Source organism: Galeopterus variegatus, unplaced genomic scaffold (genome assembly GCF_000696425.1).
Source record: "Galeopterus variegatus unplaced genomic scaffold, G_variegatus-3.0.2 Scaffold769, whole genome shotgun sequence".
Taxonomy (NCBI): domain Eukaryota; kingdom Metazoa; phylum Chordata; class Mammalia; order Dermoptera; family Cynocephalidae; genus Galeopterus; species Galeopterus variegatus.
Genome location: NW_007726880.1, coordinates 508,861 through 518,635, shown reverse-complemented (window position 1 = coordinate 518,635; position 9,775 = coordinate 508,861). Strand labels below are relative to the sequence as shown.

General features: G+C 37.7%; 1 protein-coding gene and 1 pseudogene across 1 annotated transcript in view; both read left to right on the top strand.

The window, feature by feature from the left end:
- Positions 1 to 9,775, top strand: part of UGT1A6 (UDP glucuronosyltransferase 1 family, polypeptide A6) — an 86,601-nt gene that overhangs the window by 11,185 nt on the left and 65,641 nt on the right. The window lies entirely within an intron of this gene.
- On the top strand, positions 83 to 3,104 carry LOC103590114 (annotated as a pseudogene).

Below are 9,775 nucleotides of genomic sequence, written 5' to 3'. Positions count from 1 at the left end.
TTGTGCCTGTACTTCTTCCTCCTGCTGGATCACACGGGCTTAGGATCCAAGCAATGGGATTGCTCTGTGCTGCAGTTACACGATGGCTCCTGCAATTGTGACCAGCCCCCTTCCTGTGTGTGTACGTCTGGTGCTGACGAGTGGCCTGGCCAAGGAAGGCAAGCTGCTGGTGGTACCCCTGGAGGGGAGCTGCTGGTTTACCATGAGTTTGATTGTGGAGAAACTCATGCACAGAGGGCATGAGGTGGTCATAGTCATGCCAGAGGTGATTTGGCAGGTGGAAAAATCATTGAATTATATAGAAAAGACTTATTCGACCTCTTGCACTCTGGAGCATTTGGATGACAAGTTCATTGTTTTTTCCAAAACTCAATGGAAAACTCGAGGAGAAAGTTTATTTTTTATATTAATGAGTTCATACAACAGTATTTTTGAACTTTTGTTTTCACATTGTAGGAGTTTGTTTAACAACAGGAAATGAGTACAATACTTGAAAGAGAGTTCTTTTGATGCGGTGCTCTTGTATCCATTCGACATGTGTGGCTTGATCGTTGCCAAATATTTTTCGCTCCCATCTGTGGTCTTCACCAGGGGAATACCTTGAAGAAGGTGTGCAGAGCCCCAGTGCTCTTTCTTACGTTCCCAGATGTTTCTAGCATTGTCAGATGTCATGACCTTCAAACAGAGAGTACGGAACCACATTTTGGAGGAGAATTATTTTGCCCCATATTTTTGTAAAGTGCCTTAGATATTGCCTCTGAAATTCTCTAAACACATGTGTCAGCATCTGATCTCTTCAGCCACACATCCATTTGGTTGTTCCAAACTGACTTTGTTTTCGACTATCCCAGACCTGTGATGCCCAACATGTTCTTTGTCCATGGCATCAACTGCAGTCCCTGCAAGCCACTGCCTCAGGTGAGTTTTTCCTCCTTTTGCACACAAAGAATAATCTGGCTTGTACATTGAATAAAATGATTTCTTACTGAAGTGTTATTTGTCATTTATAGGTGTCGCATTTGGAATTTCTTTGTGGTTTAATGAATTATTTGGTGCTAATTCATATAATTGCAGTTTAGCACATTTTCTAGGGGTGCCCGCGGTGACATGTATGTGTATGCAACTGATATAAGTGTATATGATCTTCAGGCTGCAGTTTTTAATACTGTTTTTGGAAAAATACTGAAAAATACGTTAAATAATGAAATCTTCCTTTTTGCTAATCCTGTGCTACCCCTTCAGGAAAATACTCTTAGCATTTTCCAATGTTCTGGAATTTTCTTTATCTATTGTTAGCTTCTCCTACCTATTTTATGAAAACAAAATCTAGGGTCTGGCTGGACATATTGTTCTTTCCCTTGCATTTTCCTCTTGCCAGTTAATCATAGACGTGTTCATAGACCAGCACACAACAGATGTGACTCGCAGTTGTAACAATTGCAGGAAAGTCTTTTCTTTGAATGCACTGTTCTTTTTTCAACCAACCAATATTGATAGATATTTAGGCTTTTTCCACTTTTTTGCTTTTATGAACAAGAGTGTACTAACGTTCGCACTTTCTTTAAATTCATGCCTTTCCATATTCTTGTTCTCATCTCAGCAGGCCAGAGTCCTAGGAGTAGGGTTGTTTGGTTAAATGATATGAACATATTACATTTCAATAAATTTGACAAAATGCTTTCAAAATATTGAACAAGAATACATGAGTTCTGGTTTTTCTATACACTTTCTAGCTCTAGATGTTGTCAAACTTTGAAGTTTTCTTGGCAAAAAATTCCATGTGGATGCTTCAGTTTTTACTTTCTATTTTATATCTATGAAAATACACGCATACGTAATTCACAAAAGAGTAATATATATCAATATATCTTTTTTTTGCCTTTTGCATGTCCTCTTTTGTGAATTACATNCAGGAAGAATCATCTGGCTTGGACATCAAATAAAAAGATTTCTTGTTGAAGTATTATTTGTGATTGATAGGTGTCGCATTTGGAATTCCTTTGTGGTTTAATGAATTATTTAGTGCTGATTCATATAATTGCAGTCTAGCACATTTTCCAGGGGTGCCCTCGATACATGTATGTATGTGTATGCAATTGATATAAGGGTATATGATATTCAGGCTGCAGTTTTTAATACCGTTTTTGGAAAAATACTGACAAACATATTAAGAAATGAAATCTTCCTTTTTGCTGATCTTGTGCTACCCCTTGAGGAAAATACTCTTAGCATTTTCCAATGTTCTGGAATTTTCTTTATCTATTGTTAGCTTCTCCCACCTATTTTATGAAAACAAAATCTAGGGTCTGGCTGGACATATTGTTCTTTCCCTTGCATTTTCCTCTTGCCAGTTAATCATAGATGTGTTCATAGGCCAGCACGCAACAGATGTGACTCGCAGTTGTAACAATTGCAGGAAAGTCTTTTCTTTGAATGCACTGTTCTTTTTTCAACCAACCAGTATTAATAGATATTTAGGCTTTTTCCACTTTTTTGCTTTTATGAACAAGAGTGTACTAACGTTCGTACTTTCTTTAAATTCATGCCTTTCCATATTCTTGTTCTCATCTCAGCAGGCCAGAGTCCTAGGAGTAGGGTTGTTTGGTTAAATGATATGAACATATTACATTTCAATAAATTTGACAAAATGCTTTCAAAATATTGAACAAGAATACATGAGTTCTGGTTTTTCTATACACTTTCTAGCTCTAGATGTTGTCAAACTTTGAAGTTTTCTTGGCAAAAAATTCCATGTGGATGCTTCAGTTTTTACTTTCTATTTTATATCTATGAAAATACACGCATACGTAATTCACAAAAGAGTAATATATATCAATATATCTTTTTTTTGCCTTTTGCATGTCCTCTTTTGTGAATTACATATTTACATTCTTTAACCACTTTTGATAGGGCTATTTGTCTTTCTATAACTGATTGGTATAATCCTCTTGAGTACTCGGAATACTAACAGTTACTTCCTTACATGTACTGCGAATCTCTCTTCCTAGGCTGTTCTTCATCTCTCGTCATACAGGATATTCAGTTTTCGGTAGTCAAGTTGGTGATCTTTTTCTTTAACGGTTTCTGGGTTTCAGCTTCTTTGAGTCTTCCCAAGCCTGAAGTATATAAACATTTTCTCCATATTATGCTTTAATGTTTTTAATTCTTTTAATGTTGACAGTATTTTGCTTTTACAATGAGAAGTTCCATCTATACAGTGTAAGGATCTAAATTTACTTTTTTCTCAATGGATATTTCATTGTCCCAACACCATTTAATAAAAAAAATCCATTCTTTACCCATTGTATTGCAATGCATCTTCATCATATTTTAAATTTCTATATTTATTTGCATCTGCTTATGAACTCTCAGTTTTATCCCACTGATTTATCTATGTATTCATGTAGCAGTAGGATATTGTGATTATATTAGCATTCTAATAAATTTGAATGTCTGAGAGGACAAACCCCATTGTCTCTATTCTGTTTTGTAAATATTCTTCATGCTTGTTCCATCTTATTCTGTTTGATAAAATTTAAAATTGTTTTGTCAAGTTGCAAAAAATAAAAAGAAGCCACTGGAGCTTTTAAAATATTACATTAAATGTTTTTATGAATTCCAGAAAGATGGGCATGGTTTTGCTATAAAGTCTTCCTATTCAGGAATTTGTTTCCCTTTTTATTCATATCTTTTCTTCTGTCCATCAATAAAATCTTACACTTTATGTAAGTGTTTTGTCTTTCTTATTATAATTTATTCCTAGGCACTTTATTATTTTTAGAAATATTGTGCATAGGGCATATTTTCCATTTCTATTTGGAATGGTGATGGGTCACTGAAGTAATTAAAATTAAATTAAAGAAAGTTAATTATAGTAAATTTGTTTTTGCACATTTATGTTATATGTAACCATATCACTAATTTCTGTCATTAGCTTGTAAGATTTTTTTAGGTGTACAGCATCATCTGCAAATAATTGCCTGCACTGATTTATATACCACTTATTTTGTTTTATTGGGGCTTATATACCTGCAAAATATTATAGAGTAATATGGTTATTAGAGCCAGCTGAGCTGAGATTCAGTCTCTTGCAAATGCACAGTTACTAAATTCAGGTGAAACACCCATTGTATATCTCAGTATAGTATTGTATTAGAAATAGACTATACATTTTAACCTATTGTTCTGGCTTCTTACAAGATTCAGTAGACATTGTAAGTGCTGGGATTTACATGTGTTGGAAACGTAATCCCCAGTGCATCCGTGTTGGGAGCTGGGGCCTAATACGAGTGGGTAGGTCATGAGGGCATGTAGTAACATTGTTATCACAGAAGAAGGTTTATTAGCAGGAGAGTGCTTGTGATAAAGGCGAGTTCGTACCGTTCTTGTTGTCTCTCACCCTTCCAACTTGCTCCATGGTATGATACACAAGAAGGGCCTTGCAAGATACAGACCCTTGATCTTGGACCTCTCAGCCTCCAGAATAGTGAGACAAATAATCTGTTGTTTGTAAATTACCCAGTCTGTGGTAATCTGTTATACCAGCAAAAAAGAAACTGAGACAGTAACAGAATCATATTCTCCCACATACTGGTAGATGTTTGCTGAAAGAATGACTTTTCAGCCACTTGGAAGAGTGAAATGGTGCTCTTTGTCAAAGCAAAGAGACTACGGTGATGGAGTCAGGATGTATTGTCCCCTCCAAAACTCATGTGGAAATTTGATCTCCAATGTGGCAGTGTTGGAAACTGATTGAGTCATGGGGGGGATCCCTCATTAATGGATTAATGCTCTCCCTGGAGAGGGGGGATTATTAGTGCCTGTGAGAGCTCATTGCTTAAAAAGACCCTGGCACCTACTCTCTCTTGCTTCCTGTCCCCATGTGATCTGCTTATACCCACCGGCTGCTGCCACTTTCCGCCATGAGTAGAAGCAGCCTGAGGCCCGTGCCAGATGCAGCTGTCCCAGAATCGTAAGCCAAATAAACCTCTGTTCTTTATAAATTACCCAGTCTCAGGTAATTCTGTTATAGCAACACAAAACAGACTAAAACATGGTGTTTAAGGGTTTAGATATACATTTTAACTAACAAGTATCTACTTCAGATTTACCGGAATGTGATTCCTGTTAAATATAGAAATGTTACTCCTATGTAGCTCTATTCCCTTTCCCCCATTCTTGCAAAATTATTGTCATATGTGTAGCATGTATAAATATTAGAAACCCAACAATGCATTGTTGGAGCATTACTTTATATAAATGCACATGTGTTAAAGAATCTGAGAGAAGATGAACATGTACATATTTATAGAGTTTGTTATGTTGCTCTTATTTATAATTTCTCATTCTTTTCATTAGTTCTTGTAGGTCTGAGTTACCATACAGTGTCATTTCTTTGCCCAATTTAGCTTTGCTTCCACCTGCCTCCTTTGTGCTGTTATTGCCAAATATATTCCACTTCTGTATGTTATAGCCCCAATAGTACAATTATATACATATTATTTCTTAGAATTGATTTTCAAATCAGTTAGGAGAATAAAGGAGAATAAATATGCATTCATCTTTTATAGTTACGTGATTACTATTACCGAAGCTATTTGGGGTTTTTGTGTGGATTCCAATGTCTGCATGGGGTCACTTGCTTTTAACCTAAAAAACTCCCTTTAGTGTTTCTTGGAAGTCAAGTCTGCTAGCAATAAATTCTCAATTTTTGTTGATGGAATGTCTTAGTAAGTGGGGTTTTGTTTTTATTTAATTTGTGCCTTTGAAATGATGCTCTTTAGAGACTTCTCTTCAGAGTTGCATCACAGCTTCTACTCTAAAACTGCACATACTTTTAGCAGAGGTACATTATCCAAATTCAATGGTAATATACACTTTTTCAAGAATCACGAGTGAGGAGATCACCTTCTGCAGTGGAGAGAAGCTGGTGACATTGCTCGATGTAGGAGTAGTGGTCTGAGGGTCTTCCTTTAAATTACAGTAGTGAGATCATATTCACAGCTATCTTAATGAAATTCATCATTACTTGGGTATCTTTTAATGCCCTGAGCAGCTTGGTCTACAAAAGATCAGCTACATGATTTGTGTGCCGTGATGCTAAATGCAAACGAAGGGGCCTTTGTTCAGAAATTATCAAAAATTATAGGACAGTGACAGCAGAGTGTTAAATAAAGTGAAAGGCCCTTCTAAACATACCCGTATGAGGAATGTGTTATTGCCCCTTTTACTTTCAAGTCCACGCCCTATCTCTGTAATCACATAGTATCACCTAGTAAAGGGGAGCTCCTCGTTAGAAGAAGGCCACAGTTTAGAGTTTATTGCTGCAGTTAACCTAGCATTTATCTTACCATTGCCTCTTTAAATTCTGTGATAGTCTCCCATAGCTTTTTTTTTTTTTGCAGAAATACATCTATTGTATACAAAAATGGTAGACTTGGATTTACTTGATTTTGTATAGCTAACAGCTCACAAATATTGGGAACAGGCCCCTTTACTTGTTGCTGGTAAATGTTTAATGTCCTGACTAGTGGAATATCTGTTAGGAACTCAAACAAAATAAGAGGAAGCACACACAGTAGCAAACAGGATAAAATGAAAAGAGCCAGGAGAAAGTCAGGACAGGGAAAGTGAAAGACCTGCTAAGAGAGGTTTCACTGCTTTCCCTGAAGCAAATGTTCAGATGAGAACAGCCAGATTGAAACACATAGCGAAGAGAGCCAGGAGAAAGTCAGGACAGGGAAAGTGAAAGACCTGCTAAGAAAGGTTTCACTGCTTTCCCTGAAGCAAATGTTCAGATGAGAACAGCCAGATTGAAACACATAGCCATTGCAAAAGCAGACAGAATTTTTAAAAAGTTACCTACCATTTAGTTTATTACCCACATTTTTAGTCTCTTCAAAGACTAAAAAGCTGATCAGTACTCTGTTATATAAAAGGTAAGCAATTTCCATGTAATAGGTTTTGTATCTGAACTAGAACTAAGGAAGGGGACAGCTCCCGAGGAGCCCAGGAGAGCCTGCTGGGGCAGAGAGACCAGCCACTACGAAGTCCCTGAGGAGGGCATTTCACAGGTGCAATGGGAAGCCATTCAGTGGTGCTGTGCGAGAGACGGCCTGGTGGTCCATGTCGGAAAAGACCCCTCTGGCTTCTATATGCAGGGCAAGAGTGACAGCAGGGTGTCCAGTCTTGAGGCTGTCCCAGGTGTATTGGCAAAGGATGATAGCACCTTGTGTTGGAGTGGGGTCCAGGCAAGTGGAGAGGGGCAGGTTTGAGATCTGTTCTGGAGTTGGGCAGAATATGCTGCTGAGAACACCAAACTTATTCTTGCTATCTACCTGTAATCTTGTGCCATTGATCCATCTCTTCTCCCTGAACCCAACCCCCGCCCTCCTTCCCTTCCCAGCCTCTGGTAACCATTATTGTACTTTGTCCATCAGTGAGAACCATCTTAATCATTCGTAAGTGTACAGTTAAGGATCAGGTACATTCATACTGCTTTGTAACAATCACTACCATCCACATCCAAAACTTTTTTCATTTTCCTGTCAGAAAATCTGTATCCATTAACCAATAATTCCCCATTCCCTCCTCCTCCCAGGCCCTGGCACTGCCATTCCATTCTTTGATTTTATGATTTTAACTATTTTAGATGCCTCATATAAGTGGAATTCTGCAGTAATCGTCTTTCTGTGATTGGCCAATTTCATGCAGTGTAGTATCCTCAAAATTCATCTCTGTTATAGCAAGTGTCAGAATTTCCTTCCTTTTTAAGGCTGAATAATATTTCATTGTCCCTATTTCTCACATTTTGCTTATCCCTGCATCTGTCAGTGGACAGCTTGGGCCGCTTTTGCATCTTGGCTATTGTGAATAATGCTGCTATGACCATGGCTGTACAATCGTGATGGATTTTCTAATGTTAAACCAGCCTTGCTTTTCTGAGATATACCCCAGTTGGTTATCATGTATAATCTGCATATATATTATATGTTTTTATATATTATTTGATTTTATTTGCTAAAATTTTTGCAGCTATGGTCATGAGGGTCTTTAGTTTTCCCTACCTGTAATATTTTTATCTGATTTTGGTAATGTGGTAATGCTGCTCTCATAGAATGTATTAGGAACTTCCCTTCTATTTTCTGGTATAGACTGTGGGTAATTTGTATTATTTCTTGTATTAATGTTTGATAGAATTCATCAGTAAAGTCATCTGGGCTTGAAGGTTTATTTGTAGGAATATTTGAATTACAAATTTACTTTCAGTTTAAAAGACATAGTTTATTTCTATTCAGGTTATTTATTTGTTCTTGTGTAAACCTTGGTAGTTTGTGTCTTTTAAGGAATTTGTCCATTTCATCTGTGTTGTAGAATTCATTGACACAAAGTTTTTCGTGATATTCTCTGATTGTCACTTTTATATCTGTAGAATCCAAAGGGATATTACCTCTCTCATTCCTGATATTGCTGATTTATTTATTCTCTCTCTCTCCCTCTCTCTTTTTGTTTTTCTGATCAGTTTGGCTAGAGCTTTAAAAAGTTAATCGATCTTTTCCAAGAACCAGCTTTTGGTTTCATTGATTTTCTCTACCATTTCTCTAGTTTCTATTTCATTGATTTCTACTCTGAAGTAAGCCTTTTGGGCGGGTAGATCACTCACTGCCATTTTTAATTTTCAAAGAAAACATTATGAATGTGTCACAGTCACCAAGGTAAATGGTGACTAAACAAATATGTAGTAATAGTTAGGGTGTCCTGGAAAGAACCATCTTGTGCTTCTAACATGGATTATGCCCCTAGGTTGACTGTGGAATCCTTCACTGAATACTCCTCAGGGTGTGACCTGACCTGCACCACTGAGCTCACCCATGAAGGTATCTAGAAAACCTGCATAATGTAATTCAGTCCAATGCCACAAACATTCCTCATGTAATTTCTGTGTGTAAGGCATAGCATAGGTACTGTGGAAGGACTCTGAAAACACAAGGACGACATATCCCTGAAGGAGAGCTCGATGGAGTGTGGGGACAAATACACAGGTTCGTGGAGGAGGGCAAAGGCCGACCAGGGTGAGCCCCAGCAGAGGTGTGAACCACAGTTTAGAATGTGGAGTCACAGAGGAAAGGGAGGCGTCTGTGCAGAGTGCTTTGGCAAGCATCGGGCAGGTGACTTCCCACTGCACATGACGTGTCTAGGGAGAGCTACTTAAAGTACTGTAGATGACAGTCACATGTCACCAAACCCCTGTAATGGTGCATGTAGATGGGTTGTCAATCTTATTTGAGCACTTCAGAGGGTTCGGAAATGAAACAAGAATCCTCATGGAAATGGAACAGACAAGCATCAATGCCTGTGCATGGCAGAGACCCTTGTCAACAGCAACCCCCCTGGCAGGGCAGAGGTCAGTGCTGAGGGCCTTGCAGTCTTTCCTTGGAACCTGGGATGCCAATCTCTTTCCAGACAAGGAGGCTTTTGTAGTGTAACAATGAAACCCAAATTTTGCCTGAAAAATATTCCAAAAATGCAAGCTTTATTCAAATTTACTTTTCTTTTTATTTGTTTGAGTCCTCTAATCCAAAAGCTTTTTTTTAGTGAATATTCCTCTAATCTCACATTGCAGTACGGAGCATGATCTCTCCCCAAAGCAAAGGTCAAGTTCTAATCTTGTCTAGAAACTGTACAAAGAAATATGTCAGCAAATGCTGCTCACTTACTTTTGTTTTTTGGAGTTAATCATTGGCTGTGAACGATACCTTTTATGAACATGTGAATA